The sequence below is a fragment of the Thalia democratica genome, chromosome 6, assembly GCF_965202585.1.
Source record: "Thalia democratica chromosome 6, ktThaDemo2.hap1.1, whole genome shotgun sequence".
Classification (NCBI taxonomy): Eukaryota; Metazoa; Chordata; class Thaliacea; order Salpida; family Salpidae; genus Thalia; species Thalia democratica.
The window spans coordinates 6,194,134-6,215,312 of record NC_139170.1 but is presented as its reverse complement, the minus strand read 5'-3'; the positions used below and the strand labels follow the sequence as shown (position 1 = coordinate 6,215,312).

Sequence of the window (21,179 nt, the reverse complement as noted above, 5' to 3'; positions counted from 1 at the left end):
TACTGTAACTCTCCCATCAAGTTATAAGTTTAACTTTGAAGAACAGAGCTTTATGTTTCACAATGTTTATGTTTTTTTATTTAGTTTATAGCTTTTAATAAAAACTTTGTGATATGGACAGTATTTAATAACCTGCAGATGTAGTATCCTAGTAGACCAACATAACAGTCAAGGTATAAAGGACTTTTAAATTGTTTCTAAAAAGCCTAATCTTTTTTCTAGTAACTTAATTTAAACAATTTTATTTTACTTAAAGAGGTCGCAAGTTTTTTGTCACCGAAACCTGGTTGTAAATAAAGTATTTAGTTTACACATCTCTATCTAAATAAGCCCTTTACATTTCAGTAAATTAAGCAATCATTTTTAGTTAAGACAAAGAACTATATATTATGATAAGTTACAAATTTTCAGCAATAAAAGTTTGCTTTTATATACAAAATTTAGCGGTAGTAGACATGTGTTTTAGTAGTGTAGTGGTTATCACGTTCGCCTCACACGCGAAAGGTCCCCGGTTCGAGCCCGGGCTGAAACATTTTTATTACAAATTCACTATTTGTTGGTAAGTAAGAAATTTTTTTAAAACATTATGTTTTCATTTGTAGTTACTCAATTATTATATACTCTTAATTTTAGTTTAAAAGTTTACTGTAATACAAAGTAACAACAAAAACATTAGCTTTATTTGAAAGACTAAAATATAAGTTATTTATTTAGAAAACAAAAATTTTAAAAATATTTTAAGATATAGGTAAATTTGTTAAAAAGTTTGATAGAAACACTTAGAGCGGAAAATTTCATCGTTAATAACCACTAACGTATAAAATTATTTAATATCTATTTTTCGTAAAATATTTAATTACTGGAAATTTTAAGTTAATTAATAATAATTGTTTGTTGTGTAATTTAAAAGTTCAACGCGTTGTTTTAAACTGTAGTAGAAAATAGACTTATATAGAAAAAGTTTTTTTTTTGCAATTTAAATTAGCTTATAAATAAGGTTCTGTCGAACTTTTATATTACATCTCGGTAATTAAAACAATTTAATCTGGTAGCTTTTTCTAAAGTTATTTATAGAAATAGTGAAAGAGACAATTCAATTTTGACATATTATTTTCATCACTGTATTTTAAATTACAAAGTTTAGTTTCTAAAGTGAGGGCAGAAAAAAATTAATTCATATCTTTTTAATGAATTTATTTAAAATTAATGTTGCACTTAAAACCAAAAGTACCTAATGTGTAAAATAACATATAAAAGACAACATGTTAGTTTTAAGAAAGACTAATTAGCATGCAGTATGTTTAAATCGATTATACAAAGTATATATCATACAAAATCTGCAAGTAAAGTATAGAAAAATATCTATGAACGTAAAAACTAAATTTTCTTTAATCAGGTTTAAATTATGCTCTTTTATTTATTATTTATTTTAATACCTATACACTAAAACTCAAGTAATATTTTAAATTTAAGTAATTGTTTTAAACAGTGTTTCTTATGGCCATCCTCAACAAAGTTGAGATGCTTCGCGCCATCAATAGTAAATAATTAAGATTACCACACGACAATCAACAACAGCATACGAAAAGGGTTTCATCCTTATCAACTTTTGACGTGCAACCCAAAGTAGAAAGTACTATTATGTTATCCAATGAGACAAAAATATTTTTAAATAAACCTTTATACTTTACTTGTTTAGTTTTACTCTAGTAGAGTTTAATAGTACAAAATTAGTATAATAATAAAGTATAATAATTAAAATGAATATTTTTTAAATGATTCACACTGAAGAATTGTACGTAACTAATAAAATTTTTTAGGTTATTATTTAGTGATTTTTAATGAATTATAATGATAAAAATTAAACAGTTGGGATGCAAATTAAAAGGAGGTTTTAGTTTCGTTCAAGTACAGTTAAACAACACAATACTATTAAATGTCACATTTATTAAAAACATTTACTCAAACTGATTTGGTTTATTTAAACAAAATATTCTTATATGTTAGCAACAACTTTAAAAGCATAAATGTTTTTATTTGTTACTATACAGGGTTGTCACTGAATTTTGGCAAATTTTCTCAAGATTTTCAAAATTTCTTCCAAGTTTTTTAAAGTACTTGTTTTGAGTCTTTAAATTAAAGAATTTGAAATTTTTCTACTTGACATGTAAACATTGTTAAAAATTCCAGGTTTTTCCAGATTTTTTTCAAAATTGCTCAAATTTAAAGTTTTTTCAGGTTTTTTTTGCCTAAATTATCAAATTTCAGGTTTTTTCAGGTTACAAGATAAAGTGGCACCCCTATAATATAGCTGAAAAATATCTAAACCTAGAACTAAACAAAATAAATATCATAAACTATAGTGACATGTAAAGGAAGCTTTCTAAAATTCATTAAAAAACATATGAAAGAAAAACACAAACTGCTAACACTAAATCAAATAGATATTTAATAACTAGTAAATTCCTAACTTTTAGTATGAACAAACAAACCAAAAACAAGGAGTATTCCGTTAAAAAAAAATTCAACGTTGCTTCTGTCGTGAAAATCGACTCCTGCTTGATGATTTGCAATTCCCAATACAACCAGTTCATGTAACATTATTAGTTTTCAAAGACTTCATATTATAAAAAGTAATCTAAAGTATAATTGCAGAAAGTTATATAAAGTCTGAAGTTGTATTTGTTAACCGATTTATTTTTAGCATGAATGAAACGTACACACCGGTACAATTGAGAAAAGCTGTGTTAAGATATCCGAAGTACAACTACAAAACTGCCCAATTTCAAACTTCACATCAATCTCAACAATAACCTAGTAAATGTCATTCAAACTTATTCGGAAGACCAACCACTTTAATTTTTAGTATAAATTAAAAACTAATAATTAATTTTCAATACACATTCACTTTAATTAATAGTTTTTATAAAAGTATATAAACTTATACAAACTGAATAATAATGTTTTATTTAAATGTCGTTAAGAAAGCACATAGTATTTATTAGTATAAAAATAAACAATTAACTATAGAGTACAGTTTATATTTTTTCCATTTGAAAATAAATTGTTTAATTTTGATATTGAGCATAGTTGTATACAGTTTAAGTTTACTAAAACATTTAATTATATTACAGGTAATAATTATATGAATAAGATTGCCTTTAATTGTTGATAAACTGAGCATTAACTTTACAGTAAAAATATAGCATAATCGAGTAAAAAATTTGAATTAGAAATAAAACAATTTAAAAATATTGAAGATAAAACATTAGTTAAATTTTAACTTTCAAAACTACCAACACATTGATGTACACAGTTTAATGATATATAACAGTTACGATTTTGCATTTTACAGCCTCAAAACTTCAAAGTTATGCTATAGTGACGTAATAATCACTTTTATATACGTAATAATCAAGTTTTTGGCGTGAGCCTGGCTAGCTCAGTCGGTTAAAAAACATTTATTTACACAACTTGTAGTTAAAAAATTTTGCCTCCTAAAACAAGTTAATTAACCCCGAAGAGTAAATTTTTCACAGGTTTAGAACCGCTGATCTACATGAAATACTTTTTGTGTCAAATCAAAATTTTATTATTTTACATGTATAATAAAACAAATGTTTAAGCACTGCTTTGGTTTATTACCGGTTTCGGTGAGCCTTAGCCGACCTTTTCAAATAATTTCAAAACAGTAAATAACATTTAGACATTGGCAGTAATGTGAATCTGAACTCATTGATGCGTAAAAAATAAATAAACATTAACTATTCAAATTTTAATGAAAAATGCATAATTAGGTGAACTAAATATTGGTATTAATTAATAAATAAAAATAAAAGAAATTAAAAAACTAAATGCAGTAATATAAACGAAAACACAACAAATTCTTAACAAAATTCTGAAAAAACTAACGGATGATTAAAATGCTAAAAATATTTAAATTATTAGGTTTTAGACTCATTCCAATAGAATAATAAAAATTTGTTTCTGTGCCTGCAAGAGCTCATTACTTCTGATCTTTTATTAATACAGTTCTTATCTGCTTGTAGGATCTTTAATGCTTCTTTCAAGCACAACCTGCACGTCTCGATTCTCGGTCTTGATTCATATTCTTTTTCCAGTATTGTCCAGGTCAATTCATAATTCTTATTTTCGTTCTTCAATGTGTGGATGTATTTTGATAGCTCAGTTGCTTGTTTGTATTGAATATAATTTCTATCTTCTGGGTTGCTATTTATTGTCGTTCTGTGGGTTGCCACTCTTTTTTTAAATTGGTAGGCGCTTAGACCAATATATGATTTAGTTGCATTGTCAGTTTTTACTGTGGCCTGGTATATGACATTTTTTGCCCTACAGTTACCGCCTTTCAAAGGACATTTCTCTTTGTTTCTACAGTTACATGTTTCATCTTCATCATTCTTGTTGCAGTTTGTGAGCTTCTTGTTATGATTCTTTATGATTGTCTCAATGTTTGGCAAACAGCTGTAACTTAATTTGATGTTGTTCTTATTCAAGTATTTTTTGAATTTACTGTCTACTCCGAAGTATTTGTTTATTATTTGGAGAAATTTCTTGCCAATGTTTGTTTTTATTGATTTGCAGTATGGTGGATTAAACCATATTATTTTTCTTTTTCTTTTTCTAGGCTGTTTCTTTTCATCATCTTCATCTTTGAACTTTATTTTGTAATTGTAGCCACTTAACTTTATTGCGTCATTGTAATCTTTACTTATTTCATTGAATAGATTTTCATTGCTAGAATTTTTGGAAAGTCTTTCTTCTATCATTTTTGGGATTTGTTTCAGTATAGCTGGAGGGTGGTTGGACTTTGAATTAATATATATAATTTTGCTGTTTTCTTTTCTATATGGTTGGAATGTGTGGTTGTATAGATTGAAGCTTAAGTCTAGATAGTTAATTTTACGTGAAGGATTTTCAATATCTAACTTTATTCCCATTTCTTTTGATATGTTGTGCATGGATTTTTTAATTTTCTCTATATCAACATTACTTTTGTTTTTTTCTATGACCGTTAAGCCATCGTCGCGGTACAATCCTGTTGTTAGGTTTGGGAGCGCATTCCTGAGTTTATGTAGTATATAGAGACCTACTAGTTCGCATATTTCCGCTCCATGCTTACCTCCCATGGTGATGTCGAAAAGTTCATTCTCTTCTGTGTTACTCTTTCTTTTTACCCATACTTCTTCTTTATTATGTAATACAGATTTAGATGCGTTTAAGATGATCTTAATTTCTTGTTCGCTTACTTTTGTACTTTCTTTTGCAAAAGCTAAGGCTTTACTTAATAGTTTTTCTGATATAGATGGGTAAAACTCCACAATGTCAAACTGTTTAAAATTTCAGGTTTTTCCATGTTATTTTAGCCTAAATTCTCAAGTTCTATGTTTTTCCAGGTTTTGTGGCAACCCTAAGTATACTTGATAAAAGGTAGATACCAGGGTATACCTTTTTATTAAGTATAAATTATTATTTACAACTTAAATTTTGCATATGAAAACTTATTAATATTTAAGGTCCAGGGCTAAAACGGTTTAACTTATCTTGGTGTATCATCTTTTTAATCAAGTTATTATTTAGATGAAACTGAAGGTAAAATGTTATTTTAAAAAGAAACTTTTGAAGATTAAATAATAAGAATGTTTCTTTATCAGTGACAAAACAAAAACTCAATGTAAAGAATTAGATGTTTGAGCTATATAACTAACTACATAGTATTGAAAAAATGATGAAGTACAAAAAGACACTCAGTGTAAAAACTTTACTTATGCTTCAAAACTAAATAGACAAAAGAACGTCCTCGGGTGGGCTCGAACCACCAACCTTTCGATTAAAAGTCGAACGCGCTAACCGATTGCGCCACGAAGACTTATGGTGATTATTCATTATTTTCTTTATCAACTAAAGTTGTTTTTTACTGTAATACTTCAACGTGTTAAATATCATTTAAAAACTGAAATTTTTTTTATATGAGTTACATAAATTATAATTGTTGTACTTCACTAATTAATGGACAACATAACCAACTTTAATAAAATTAGTAGGCTAAAAGTCTCCCGTCGGGGAATCGAACCCCGGTCGCCCGCGTGACAGGCGGGAATACTCACCACTATACTAACGAGGATGAGATGTGGCCAGTACGGGGATCGAACCCGCGACATTCGCGTTATTAGCACGACGCTCTAACCAACTGAGCTAACCGGCCACACGTTCAAAACGCATTATTAAGGATTATAATTCTGACTAGCGTATTATGACGTAATAACACCATCAACAATTATTTTGATAAAATATTGTTTTTTATAATTACCACATATATAGTTGTGAAGTCTTAAATTTAACTTAATTTTATTACACTTATGCTATGGTTCGAAATTAATGATGTTTCACAACCCGTTTTCTTGTTGAAGTAAATAATCTAAAATCAAACATTAATAATACACTTATGTAATTTAGTTTATATATATATATATATATCTAACTTTTGTTAGCTATTTAATTCTTTAATGTAATAAATTACATATTAAAAATTGACTATGTGTTATCACATTTAACTGCGCTTGTATTTCATCTAACAAATCTTTCAAATCTACTAAAATGATTGTAGACTTTCAACACTAAAACATTTAATTCAAAATTTTGTGTGGTTTTTTTTAAATTAAACATTTAAAAATAAATTGTAATATTAATTTACAAAACTCATAGATACTTGCCTAATTCTATTTATTTCAATTAGTACATATAAATATTAAAATAGCTAAACAAGTTAAACTGAGATTAAAAGTTAACTAACAGCTAGTATTTTAATTTTTAAGAATTTTGATTATTTTGTAGTTACAGCTAAATGATTTATTTTTACTTACTGCATTTTGTTTTATAATCTATTTCCAATACAGAATATATTAAAAATCTGACTTATATTAATAAATCTAATATGTTATAAAATAATTAAATATTTTTTATGAAAAGAATTTATCTACAAAAAATTACATTTAACTACAAAAGAGTTAGTTTATCTATTCACTATTATAAACTAAATATATTATACAATTTATACTTAATCATAAGCGTATCTACTATCATGAATTAAAAAAAATATATATAACTAGCAAAGATAGAGCAATAATGTATATTTAATGACATTTGAGTAATAGTTAAACTAGTCATAACTTTGAGAGAAAAAAAAGGAGCCTGACAGGGGACTTGAACCCCTAACCGTTAGATTAAAAGTCCAACGCTCTACCGACTGAGCTAGCCAGGCTCACGCCAACACTTGATTATTACGTATATAAAACTGATTATTACGTCACTATAGCATAACTTTGAAGTTTTGAGGCTGTAAAATGCAAAATCTTAACTGTTATATATCATTAAACTGTGTACATCAATGTGTTGGTAGTTTTGAAAGTTAAAATTTATTTTAATGTTTTATCTTCAATATTTTCAATTTGTTTTATTTCTAATTCATATTTTTTACTTGATTATGCTGTATATTAATTGTAGAATTAATGCTCAGTTTATCATCAATTAAAGGCAATGTTATTCATACAATTATTACCTGTAATAAAAATAAATGTTTAAGTAAACTTAAACTGTATACAACTATACTCAATATCAAAATTAAACGATTTATTATCAAATGGAAAAAATACAAACTATACTCTATAATTTATATTATTCAGTTTGTATAAGTATGTATGCTTTTATAAAAACTAACAAATAAAGAGAATATGCATTGAAAATTAATTATTAGTTTTTAATTTATACTAACAATTAAACAAATGTTTGTCTTCTCAATAAGTCTGAATTTCATTTAGCAGCTTATAGTTGAGATTGATGGCTATTTTAAATTGAGCAGTTTTGTAGTTGTGCTTCGGATTTACCAACACAACTTTTCTCAATTGTACCTTTCTGTTTGTTTCATCCATATTATAAATATTTCAATTTATTTTTATAAACAACTTTTATTATCTATTGTTATACTCTATACCCCTTTTAATATGAGTCTTTTAAAACTTATTTCTATAGATTCATTTATATTTAATATTTTTACAAATCTAGTTGATAATAAAATTTAGTATAATATGAAATCTTTCATTGAGATTTTAACAGTGTGGTTTTTTAATAAAACTTAATCTTGACAGCTTTAAGTTGAAATTTTGTTATTTTTACTGCAAAAATTTATATACTTGAATTTAATTGCGGGATTTAGTTTACTTTCAAGCCACTCTGCAATGCTGTATCTAAAAAAAGACTAAATTATGCTTACTGCAAGTTATAAGAAATATATGTATTATGTTAATGAACATAATGTAAATATCCTATATTGCCATGTGTAAGTTGCAATTATCATATATATCCATGTGTAAGTTCTACACAACTTGAAAAAAAACTTAAGAAATAAATTCATATTAAACAATTTTTTTGTTGCACTGTTTTGTTAAAGTAAGTTACAATAGTTATTTAAAAACTATGTAAGTTTAAAAACTACAACAGAATTTTAATATTAATAAAATTTAATTAAGCAGCAGTATAACATTATGAAATAAACTTATTTTATATTTATTAGTACTCAAGAACTAAAAGTTTTGTTTTAATAGAAATTAAAACTACTAATATTAGTAAATTGAAAAGTTCTTTAGCTCAAAGTCAAACTATTATTAACAAGAAAAAAATTATATAGTATTTTATTTTATAAGTACCTTAAAAGTTTTTTTAGGCAAAAGTTGTTTATTTTTTAACTTGGGCAAACTTAACCTGCATTTATATTCTTAACGACAAAAAACTTTTATCAGCCAAGTTATTGTTTACTATATTCACAAGTAATTTTTAAAATATCCTAGACAGTTTTGAGCCTTACCATAAGCATTTTAATACTAAATAGTTTTGTTTTAATTACATTAAAATAGTACTAACTCATAAACGTTGTAGATAATTTTTGTTTTTACTTAAGCCAATAAAAATGGAATTATAATTAAGGTTTATATACTTTTTATCGAAAAATAATAGTGCCTTTACCTAATTTTTTATTTGATTGAAAAACACATATTTTAAGATTTCCAACCAAAAGCATTATAACTTTAGTATAATTAATAATAACTATTAACTATTATAGCTAAAATTTATTCATTTAAGAATTTGTTTTTCAAACTAAGTTTCAGTTAAAGACCTCGTCAGTGCTTAAATAAATCTAAAAAGGTATGTGACGGTCATGGAAAATAGCATATAAACAATTAAATTAAAATAAAAACAAATTTTTACTCAACATTTTTACTTAAAAACTAAACAAATTAAATTTTAATATTAAGATTAAGTTTAAGGTCAAGTTAAAATGTTTAGTTAAATTTTAATATCAATATAACAGCAATATTAATAATAAAAGCTGTATGTAGCTTTCTTTTTTCTTCTAGCTAATTTTCAAAGTAAACATTGCTTAAGCAAAAATGTAGTTAATAAATAAAGCTAAAAGTTGAGGTGCATTTTAACGTAGCTTATTTTAAGTGTGACGTAACTATTGAAAATTTAAACAATCTTGTGCTTGTAGTAGCTACGAAAATTTGAAATCCCGCCGGAATGCGTTATATAAAGACTTATAGTTAAAACAAATTTTTACCTAAAAACAAAACAAGTAAATTATAATATTAAGATTGAATTCGTGACAAAGTTTAAATTTTTAGTTAAGTTTCAAAATCAAAGAACAACACAAAAAATTATAAAATAATCTGTATGTATCTTAATATTATAATTTAACTTGTTTTGTTTTTAGGTAAAAATTTGTTTCAACTATAAGTCTTTATTTAAAGCAATCGGGCGTGATTTCAAATTTTCATAGCGATTACAAGCACAAGATTGTTTAAATAATCAATAGTTACGTCACGATTAATATAAGCTACATTAAATTCAACTCAACACTTAGCACACTTTACTAACTACGTTTTTGCGTAAGCAATGTTTACTTTGAAAATTAACTAGAAGAAAAAAGAAAGCTACATAAAGCTTTTATTATTATCATTGTAGTTATATTGATATTAAGACTTAACTAAAAATTTAAACTTTACCTTAAACTTAGTCTTAATATCAAAATTTAATTTGTTTAGTTTTTAAGTAAAAATTTCGAGTATAAAATTTGTTTTTATTTTAATTTAATTGTTTAAATGCTATTTTACATGACTGTCACATACCTTTTTAGATTTATTTAAGCACTGACGAAGTCTTTGACCGAAACTTAGTTTGCATAATACAGTCTTAAAAGAATATATTCATTATTTCTCCTCCAGTAGTTGAGATCTCTCTATTTGTTTTCCTAAAATCAAGACATATAATATTGCTATAGTTAGATGTGAAAATACTTTCATTTTAGTAAGCATAAAGAATTATAGGTCAGCCAACGTAAAATGTTCTTGTTTTTGAACAAGTAAAATTTCAATACAGTTAACTTTTACGAAACAAGGCCAATTAGAAGTAAAACAAAACAAGTTTATTTTACTACATATAACTTTTAGTAGCATTTCGTTAACAGATACGAACACCAAGTATCAATTTAAGTTCATTAACGCAAAAATGCGCTCGTGTCCATAAACATTGTTGGTTCAGTGGCATAATTCTCGCCTGCCACGCGGGAGGCCCGGGTTCGATTCTCGGACAATGCATTTTTGACCAAAGTATTTTGACTTTATATAATTATTATTAAGCAATAAGAATTTTTGCTTTGTCGTAGTGAACACTTGATAAATTTATTTAAAAAGCGAATGTTGTGGAGTGTTTTGCGCAGATATTTGTGACGTGCTTCTAGTATTAAAAAAACAAACTTATTTTTATAAAAAAACAAACATATTTTTATATAAGCAGTAAACTTCGTTTGAATTAGGATAAAATCAGCGCGTTTTCTTAAAAAAGGCAATTCTAAAAACCATCCGTCACTAAACATTGTTAAATTGTGGGAAGTAACGTCGTGGAGAATCTATCACTCAAGATATTAAATCAATAGTTGCTATCGACGCATAAGGGACTTAGAGTTCGGAAATTCACTACGATTGTTGGGCGATAGTTAGTATAAATTCGAAGAAACTGTTAGTCTTTTGACTATTGTATTATTTTTTTAATCACGTGTTGTAGTTTTTGCATGCACTTATTTCTCTTATAATTTTGTAAATAAATTTCACAACTAAAAAAGAAATATATTTTAGCTTAAACCTACTTTATTTTAATCATATATGTCGAAACATCATAATAAGAATAAGGATTATTATAAACCGTTGTCTTTACAACAAATCACGACGCGCTCGAATAAGAAGAAAATGGATACCAGGGCAGATACAGCAGCTCACAGCTTATGTGATGGTAAAATATAAAAATTAAGTTGAAGACAGTAACTTAACAAAGCTTTTTATCATTACCAAAAATAAGTATTCTATAAACAAGGTCAACAAATTGTAGTCTTTTCTTACTTCAATTTTAAAATCAAACAGCTTGTTTTTAAAAAAGTCAATAAAATGTAGTTTTTAAGCCAGAAAAATAATATAAAAGTAAAAATAGTTTTTAGGACTGTTACCAAATAATTAATAAGGTGCGCCCAACGTGGGGCTCGATCCCACGACCGTTGGATTAAGAGTCCAACGCTCTACCGACTGAGCTAGCCAGGCACGTTGTGAAGCGACTTTAATGATTTTATATAGCCTTTGTGACGATGCTATAACGTTATAATGATTTAACTGACGTCAAAAAGGGCTCGTCTGGGGTTTGAACCCGGGACCTCTCGCACCCAAAGCGAGAATCATACCCTTAGACCAGGGTTTCCCAAAGTGGGCGGTACTGCCTTCCTGGGGGCGATTTTAGAAAGTTGGGGGGAAATAATTAGTAAAGAGGCGAAAAGGGAGTAGGGAGGAGGGCTATTCTAGTGATTTTTGTTCAAAATTCAAGATTTTTTGAAATTTTCTCATTTTATATTATTTTCAGGGTTTCAGGTTTTTTGGAAAACAATTAAATGTAAAAAAATAAAAAAGAGATCACTTTATTTGTTTTCTAAAAGTCAAAACATATAATATGAATAAAGTAATAACCTTCAGTTTCGGACAAAAATCACTATATTTAGTTCTAAAACTTCAAGTTTGTAAAGTAGACAATATTATTGCAACGACAACTACAATTGATTATATCTAAATAAAAAGATTTGATTTATGTAACAATAAAACAAAAAAGTTTGATTAATACCACAAAGTATTTTTTGTTGTTACGTCACAATATCTGTTAGATATAAAAATCAAAGAAGTCTTATCCAGACAGGTGGCTCGTTGGTCTAGGGCCGGGTTTCCCAAACTTTTTTTTCAAATTGCCCCCTTTGAAGAAATTAAAATTTACCATTTAAAATTTTTGGTCTTCATCTGCAACTCAATGAATATCTAGTGTAAGTTTCAAAATTACTAATATTAAACTTAAGGGGAACGGGTCTAAATTGCACAAAGATAAAATTACACGAAAGCACAAAATTGCACAAAGCCAAATTTACACAAGGGCACAAAATTGCACGAAGACAACTTTGCACCAAGGATCAATTTTGCACGAATTACATTTTTGCACGAGAGTAAAAAACAAAAAGTTAGTGACCGAGAATAAAGGTTAGGGATATAAGTGATACCCTTAGACCAGGGTTTCCCAAAGTGGGCGGTACTGCCTTCCTGGGGGCGATTGTAGTAAGTTTGGGGAGGGGGGGGGGGGTTAAATTTTGAAACTTACACTACATACTCTTGAGTTGCAGATGAAGAGCAAAAACAATACTTAAAAGTTATTCTTATTTATAGTAAAAATATAATGTTTTTGGTTGGAAATATTAAAATATGTGTATTTTAATCAAATAAAAAACTTAGATAAAAATATATAAACTTTAATTATAATCCACCTTTATTAGCTTAAGTAAAAATAAAAACTATCTCCAACGTTTATTACACTTAATACAAATCAAATAAAAAATTAAAGGACGACAATCAAAATAAAAGTATTTCTTCAAACTTTTATAAAGGTTAAATTTGTAATATATTCTCAAAACCTAAAGCCTTTTACAAATAAATAAAATTAACTAGTTCAAATAAAAAAAATAATTAATTTTTTACAATGTTTAAATTTGAAAAAGTTATAAAGTTTTAATTTTACTGTTATTCTTAAATTGATAGTGTTTTGGTAAAAATGAAAAAAAAAAAGTTTATAAGTTGTGTACTACAAAATTTTCTGTTGTATGAGAACTTTTAATTATTTTAGGAAACTTTTAATCAAAATGAAAATGGAAACTTTTTTTAATATGTAAGTTTCATCTATATTGTATTTTACAAAAATTTTTTCAAAAACTTATATTTATAACTAGTCTTAATTCAAACTATTTTACAAATTTAAACATACCCTTATAACTTTTTATAGCAGCATTTTCTTTTTGAAAATTGAAGTTTTCATTTAAAAAGTTTTCAAGTTTACACACAAAACAATTCTGAAAACAAACATAAACAACTAAACATACAACAATTGTTTAATTTAAAAACCTGAATTAATTCTTTTTCTTTGTTCTAGCACGAAAAATAATTTAAGAAGTTTATAAAAGCAATACTATTTATATCCGTTGACACAAATGAAGTACAAAATGAGAATTTAAAAAATTAAAACAAACTTTTCCTTACTTTGTTCTATTATTAAATTTAATTTTAGTATATTTTAGTTTTGATTTTTAAACAAATTTCTAACTGAATTTTACAAAACTAAAAGAATTAAAATTTTAATTAAGAGAATAGTTAGCTAAAGCATCATAAACTTCTTTGTTTAATAAAACTCTTAATATTTTTTTCTAAAATCAGCTGTTAAAATGTCAAGATATTTCAATAGATAATTGCATGTAATAACTAAACTTGCAACACCTATTTAAAAAATAGTATTTATAAATCAATGATTGTAATAGAATTTTGAAACTATATCATTTACGAAAGATTTATTTATCACACTTAACAAATTATCTTAGTTTTCAAGACAAACAATATAAAAATCATCTAAATGTTGTAAAAATTAATTTAAAAAGTATTAAAATGCTAAAAGCGAGCGCACTTTTTATAAAAATGTGACAGGAGCGGGATTCGAACTCGCGCCTACAATGTAGACTGCGACCTGAACGCAGCGCCTTAGACCACTCGGCCATCCTGCCAGCTGATGATGAGCATGTAAACTGGTTAATATTAAGATGACAATATATACACAGGTGTTTTCAGCTTAAATTTTTTTTAATTTTGCAAATACCACAAAAACACCTTGTACAAAATGTTAGATGATTTCGAAAAACTTTCTTTTTGGCACCATTTGATTTTCTGAAAACCACCACAATGCAAATTGTATGGAACCCACTTATTGATTTTGTAGAATTTTTATGACTTTTTGTAAGCTTTCTTAAACTTCCTTTTTTTTTAATCATGCACAATGTGTTTTTGTGATAATTACCTGTAAAAAAATCAGCTAAAAATTTAAAGGTTGCAAACTCCATTGTTTTACAGGATTCCAGGTTTTTGGCAACCCTGTAAAAAATATGTGCACCACGGCAATTCTAATAATATAACTTAATTTGAAAAAAATAAGTTTATTAATTTTCAACTCAATCAAAATTTTGTCTATATAGAAGAAATAAAACAAGGTTGGTCAACATACAGTCTGTAGGTTAAATCAGGCTTTCGACTAAATTTCAATGATAACAACTTGTGCTACACAAAGGTATAAATTTTGAAGATAAAAATTCAATCTAAAGTAAATTTTAGTAACAATTTTCTGTTACACTGTTATAAGTTGGGTACAAAAATAAATTAAAAACAAAGTTTCCATATAGTATTACAAAAAAAAACAAGTACAATTATACGCTGATAATTTAATAAAAAACGTTAATGCTAGCCAATGCTCAGAAAAATTAAAATCTAACAAATACAATGGACTAAACTGTTTATACTAATAGGACTAATAATTTGAACAGAGGTAGGTAAACGTTTTTTATTTTTTTATTTTCCTGTTAAAAAGACATCCAAGGCAAATTTGTAGTAATCAACTCAAAATACTATTTATAAAAATATGACAAAATAAGCAATAGTAGAGTACTAGTAATGAGTAATTATTAAATTAATAGATTGGTTTCAAGCTTTTACTACAAAACCTTTTCTTGTTACTGTTTTTGAAAAGGTATGTTTTGAGCTAAAGACCTTATGGCCTCAAACTTTAGCTTTTAGGGCAATACTTAATCCCAGTTTGCCGACCCTGAATTAAAACAGTATTGTTTGTCATCATGATTAGTACAAAAAATGAAAATTTCTGATTATTTATTTTAATATATATTATTTAATGTTAGTGACCAAAATGCATAAGATATTTATATTTACTAAAAAAATAACTATTATTACCAAACAAGTACAAGAGACTTTTAAATCAAAAATTTAACTTTCATAAAAAGTGGCATTAACATTTAACTTGCATAAAATATAAACATGATAGCAAATTATAAATATGATTATATATAAACTTAGTATGACTGCATTTTTTGTTAAATTCTTATCTGGTATTAAGTTAGTTTCTACTTTTAGCAAATGCTATTTCTAATCTTTCATACTAATGAGTTATTCTATAAGAAACGAAATAAAATAAATTAGAAATTATACATACTCATTTCAATCAAAAGATTATAAAAAGTTTTTTTCTGATAAAAAAATCACTTAATTTTAGATTAGAACTAACTAAATATAAAAATTTAGCAAACTTTTACGAAAAATCATACTCATAATTTGCTATCATATTTATGATTTTTTTTTGTTTAAATTTTATTACCACTTTTAATGCAAATGATGTATAGTATACATTATTTAAAGAAATTTTTAATACCTTGGTTTTTGAAACATATAATTCTGAGCAAGTTTTCAAAATTTAGTGAATACAACACACTAACATATGCAAAAATAATTGCAAACAATGAACTGACAATGGTCATTGTTGTTATCTTATACTAAAAATTATTTTAATTTTATTTTAAACACTCATTCAATTTGCATAAATAATTTGGTCCATTGTATTTTGCAGTGTTTATTATTTGTAAACATTGCATGGTTGATGATCTTTTAATAAATGTTAATAAATTGTACTTTCTTATCAGTTACAAGACAATTAAAACTCCAAAAGTTTAAATTCTTAAAAAAAATTTTAAGAGACTAAATCTAAAAAATTAATAAGTCTATATTTTAAAAAACTTTTTAAATATTTTTGTTGGAATTTGAATAGTTGTACACCCTTTTTTATTTATTGACTCTAATTGTAATAGCTTTTTACACATAGCAAGCTTTAACATCTTTGAGTTTTATACAAAGGCCTGCAGAAGTCTAGGTGCACAACAATTGAAATTTGGATAATTTAAATTTTTTAAAAATGTTCAAAGGGCCACAGCTCCAAAAGTTATGTTTATTTTGTATATATTAAATACAGGTATTTAGGTCTTATTAATATCTACAAGTAATTTTCTTTTTGCATTATTTTAATAATTTTTGTGATAGGCTAAAATAAGTTTTAAAATATAGTTATTTTTAATAATAATAAAAAATTCTAAATTTTGCAAATAAGAAAAAAAAAAGCTTGTAGACATCAATAAGGCCTACATACCTTTTTTTTCAAGGATACTTTACTTTTTGAGATATGGTCTCTTAAATCTTTTTTTAAGAATTTGAATTGTTGAAATATGAATTGTCATGTAACCAAAAGGCATCAAAGAAATCTGGCTCACTACAAACTGAAGTCTACTTATGACCCAACAACTAAAGAAGTAGTTGTACAAGCATGTTATAGATTATTTATAAAAACGTATACAGACATAACTATTTAGCTATAAAAATATCACTAAATCAAAAACAGTACATAAAAGAATATTAATATTTGTATGTCATGTGAACAAGTAAACTTAGTTTTTATGAATCAAATAATCAAAATGCTTTTTTGGTGAAATTAAGGTAAACATAATTTATTAAAGTGCAAATAAAAAACATCTTCAGATTTTCATAAAACATTTTTGTTGTTTATTTACCAACTAGAAAACACTTTGTAAATGTGCAGTACAGATGAACTACAAGCTATCAAATATGGATAATTTTATACTTGATGGTTTACTTGAGTTGGATGATGTGATTGTTTAAGAAAATATTGTTATAAATTTAGTTTGTTTTTCAATACAGATGTTTTAGTTATATAACAAATTGAGTATTACTTTTTTTAACAATTGGATCTGGTTAATTTTTAAAATCAAGCTAAATATCTGATATTTAAATAGATTCTTAGCAAAAAAGGTCCGATCCAGCCGGTTTCAGGCAGATTCTGAAGTCGGTAGATCACCTGTCGAAACTAAAAAAAAATTAAGTATATGTTTTCCTCTATTTTTTTAATAGAAACAAAATTAAATTTTCACAGTTTACATTTAATAACTAATTTTTAAATTACTTAGGATAATTTTCATAACTTTGAAAAACATAACACTTTTTTTTTTAATTTTGATTTATACATTCTTCGCCAATTTGATTCATAAAAGTATTGGTACTTTAAAAGAAAGATTTTCTGAAAATTTTTGAAGTAGTTCTATATGAATATTTGTGTTGACTATAAAAATTGCTCAAATTTCAGAGTAAAATGCTAATTTAAATCATAGTAAAAGTGCAAATCACATTTTTTTTTGAGAGTTTGGTGGGAATATTTTTTAACTTTATCAAATATCAATAAACAGTAAAATGCATCTATTGAACTGTTTAGTTCAAAAACTAAAATGTAGATCTTTAATTATGTCTAAAGCCTTAGAGAAAAAATATACTAAAATACTATTGTACATTTGTTTTGATCAAAAACATTTTACTAGTGTGACTATAACTCAAAATAAAAATTTAATTATTTATATCTTTTAATACATAACTTATAATTCACGTTTTAAAATTTTACATAAAAGCCAATGTTATCTTTAGTTTAAAAATTGCTTTCACTCACTTATGACCTTAATATATCTCATTGAAAGATTTTGATATTGTTGGTTTACAAAAATATTTTTATACTGACCAATTTTTAAAGACTAAAATTTTGTTTTGAGGATTTACTATTTAAATGCAAACTTTCAATAATTAAACTTATTCTTTTTTATTTTAATGTTATCTTTAAATGTTAGTAACAGACTTTGCATAAATAAATTATTTTCAATATATAAAGAGTACAACAAAATGTATTTTTCTATAAACTGGTTGTAATACTTTACACATTGATGAGATAAACCAAAGTTTAAATAGGCTTTGTTTAAATTTAAAGCAATTCTGTTTAAGAGGAAATAATGTCTCATCTAATTCAACACCAAAATGAAAACTATACTTTGTAAACAAAAACTAAATTTTTCATGCTCCTTAATAAAATTATATTGCTTATATTGTCTGTTGTATAAAACATCAATATTTTTAAATATAACTACAACAACAATGATTCATTGTACAGCATGACCACTGGTTTTTGAGAAATTTCAGTCAAGTTTTTGTAAATACAAGTCTTCTTGCCTCTTTTAAGTAAATAATTTATAGTTATCATTTGTATTTGATAGCTGAAAACTTTTGAAATGCTACTTTATATGTGTTTATTGTAAATAAAATTCTAAAAAAACTATTAGAGATATCTTATTCAAAGAAGTGTTTGTCACATTATGTGTCACTAAGGGTTATACTTTTAAAACTATATATTTTAATCTTATCTACTTTCAATAAAGTCAATTATATTTATAATTGTTTAACCATTGTAAAAATATGTACCTATGAAGAGAAATATTAATACACTAAATTTATTTTAATATAAAATTTAACTTGAAATTTTTTTTTATATTTATAAAAGTTTGTAACATAATTTTTTAAAGTATTTTTTATTCTACTTAAAATTATATTTAACTAATTTAGAAAAAATTCAATTCGTTTATATCTATTTTAGCTAATTCTAATACAAAAAAATTATAGAGTAAGAATACTAAAAAGTTTCACTTACTTGTTAGATTAGGTAGAAAAATTATTCTCTACAAATATATTCATTATCCAGTTAGTTTTATTTCTACCATTAAATTAATTAGAAGTTTTGTCTTACCCTATTTAACATACATTTGTTACACTATTATGAGAAACTGATATTATTGAAACAAAATGGGAGTGTTTCAAATATTTTTCTTAAAATTTACCTGAAGTATTTTTATTTGAGAAAACAGAAGTTGACAGTATTTGCAAAATTAAATTAAACTTTAATTGACGAATATTTTTTACTGATTTAACTAATCAAAACTAACTAAAAGTGTTTTTGATCGGAGTCTTTAATAAAACTTTTTTTTATCATCAAATTATTTTTCAAAGTGTGACTTCTTAAAAACTTTATGGTGAATACAGAAAATAATATGTATAATAAAGTTATAAAGCAACTTCAAAAAATTTAACAAGTACTGTTGTTATAGACAAGTAAATGCATATTTTAAACTAATTTAGTTAAAATTTGTTTAATCTTTTAGAAACTAAATATAAATTTATAAAACATTTTTTAATAGATTTGAGTAACAATGCTACGAAAAAGTTTGAAAAGTTAAGTTTATAATGTTCGTAGCTTTTCAGACTTAGATCTTTAAACATTTAGTTTTGGTTACTAGGCAAAAGTTTTTAAAAACCAAGTAAAACTGTACCATTTTTATAAAATTAAATTAATAGATTAAGTGATTTTTGGCAAGCTGATTTTTTTTTTGTTAAATTCAAAAAAAAAAAAGATATAAAATTAAAGGATAGATATCATGATTAAATGAAACAAAAATTACAAACTAAGTAACTTTCAGCAAAAAACAATAAATAGTAATGCAAAACACTTAAAAATATCTGAAAACAAAAATTAAAACAAAAAACAAGCGAACACGAGTGATTCAATTTTAATATAGTATAACAGGGGTTGGCAGGCATTTGGTGATCGCGGGCCAAATTTAAAAAATAAAAATATTTGCGGGTCGCAGTGGTAGTTTTAGTTTTTATTCTACACTTAAACCTCATAATATTCGGAATCAGATTCAAATCTCCCGTAAAACTTACCGATGATCTTTTTTTTTTCTAGTAGAATCCCAAAAATCTACTGTAAGTTTTTGTTTTTAATCGTGGGTCGTAGTTTGCCGATCCCTGGTCTATAACATAAATTAATAAAAAAACTAATATCGATGTAAATTAATTGTTATATATTTTTAATTTGTTTTTTGTAATGATATAAAATAAACGTAGATGATTTGTCATCAAAAATTGATTAAGTCTTTGAATTGTTATTTAACTGCATATAATTTAAAGTCTGATTATTTGTTTTGTTTATCAAATCATTAACAATAAGTTGTTTTAAGTCAGTAATAAAACAGCACCGTTTTAGCTTTATCTAAAAACTAAAAATATTCTAAGATTTTATTGAACATAAAAAAGCTCTTTAATAAAATATTGTTGAATTTCTTAATGAAAAATAGGTATAAATTAAAATAGTTTAAAAATGATAAAGATATCAAAAATCTAAAACAATATGACTAAATCGTTTTTATTATATTTTTTCAGTGTTATTACTTGAAAGCAATACTTATTTGATTTTTTATAATAAAAATATTCATCGGTTTAAACCATATTTACCTTTTTTTTACTACAAAAAACATCGAACTATTTATTTGTAAAGTAAATTGATGAATACTTTTATTTCAACTAAAGGTTTCACTTTAGATTTTTTATTAGATTAACTTAAAGTAGAAATATACAAACATTTACAACTAAATTTTGTTAATTAACTTTTTTTCTTATTTTCTATTTTTTCAATAATGTTTATTAGATATTTTTGTTTCTTATTAATTATTTTTACTATCACTGTTATCCCTAACCCATACCCTCGATCGGTAACTTATTTTTCTTCTATTTCGTGTTTTTAATAGTTTATTTTCTTTTGTTTCTGTTTTTTACTTTAGTTTTATATACTATATAATTTTTTCTCTCGTGCAAAAATTACCCTTCGTGCAAAAGCGTCTTGGTGCATATTTGACTCGTTCCTATAATATGTACATAGATACTCTAATTTTGAAATATTAAGATAAACTAAGTAATTTAACAACTTATAAAAAAACT

General features: G+C 25.2%; 6 non-coding genes across 6 annotated transcripts; 1 reads left to right on the top strand and 5 right to left on the bottom strand.

The window, feature by feature from the left end:
- The first annotated feature begins 459 nt into the window (after window positions 1-459).
- On the top strand, window positions 460-532 carry Trnav-cac (transfer RNA valine (anticodon CAC)). Its single transcript has one exon. It is a non-coding gene; the product is annotated as a tRNA-Val (tRNA).
- A 5,281-nt stretch (window positions 533-5,813) lies between these two features.
- Window positions 5,814-5,887, bottom strand: Trnak-uuu (transfer RNA lysine (anticodon UUU)). The gene has a single exon. It is a non-coding gene; the product is annotated as a tRNA-Lys (tRNA).
- A 262-nt stretch (window positions 5,888-6,149) lies between these two features.
- Window positions 6,150-6,223, bottom strand: Trnai-aau (transfer RNA isoleucine (anticodon AAU)). Its single transcript has one exon. It is a non-coding gene; the product is annotated as a tRNA-Ile (tRNA).
- Window positions 6,224-7,206: 983 nt separating this feature from the next.
- Trnak-uuu (transfer RNA lysine (anticodon UUU)) lies at window positions 7,207-7,279 on the bottom strand. Its single transcript has one exon. It is a non-coding gene; the product is annotated as a tRNA-Lys (tRNA).
- A 4,308-nt stretch (window positions 7,280-11,587) lies between these two features.
- Trnak-cuu (transfer RNA lysine (anticodon CUU)) lies at window positions 11,588-11,660 on the bottom strand. Its single transcript has one exon. It is a non-coding gene; the product is annotated as a tRNA-Lys (tRNA).
- A 2,451-nt stretch (window positions 11,661-14,111) lies between these two features.
- Trnal-cag (transfer RNA leucine (anticodon CAG)) lies at window positions 14,112-14,194 on the bottom strand. The gene has a single exon. It is a non-coding gene; the product is annotated as a tRNA-Leu (tRNA).
- Between the last annotated feature and the right edge of the window lie 6,985 nt (window positions 14,195-21,179).